The sequence below is a fragment of the Penaeus monodon genome, chromosome 15, assembly GCF_015228065.2.
Source record: "Penaeus monodon isolate SGIC_2016 chromosome 15, NSTDA_Pmon_1, whole genome shotgun sequence".
NCBI lineage: Eukaryota > Metazoa > Arthropoda > Malacostraca > Decapoda > Penaeidae > Penaeus > Penaeus monodon.
Genome location: NC_051400.1, coordinates 44,503,241 through 44,503,735, shown reverse-complemented (window position 1 = coordinate 44,503,735; position 495 = coordinate 44,503,241).

The following is a 495-nucleotide window of genomic DNA, read 5'->3' as shown; positions in this document are numbered from 1 at the left end:
AAGGCACCGGATTATATAGGTCTTGAAAAATAACCTAACTCCGCTAAACTTTCCCTCTTGACATCACTTTTATCACATTTCCAGGTCAGCGTTGGAATACAAAGTTTCTCCGAGTATAAATAGTTTTCGAGAATTCATTTTCCTCGGCATTTAGTTCTTCAACTCTAAGTTAACTGTACTAGTGAATTCCACATGTGCTAGTTAATTCAATGTGGTGCTAGTTAATTCTACAGAATTCTAGTTAATTCTACATCTTCAAACAATGTATTGGCAAACCCTCTAAAGGAGAGAAAGTGGGCGCTGGCAGGGATGAAATATTGTGATTGAATATGCAAATGTACAGAGGAAGCATAAGGGGAGAGTTAGCGGTGGACTGCAGTTCGGGCTCTGGTGGTTTGTTCATCAAAATTATTAGATTAATTTAGTTCGTTAGCCTCTTTTTCCATTTCATATCATTCATAGAGTAGATGTAGGTGGTGGTTTTAATTTCTTTAG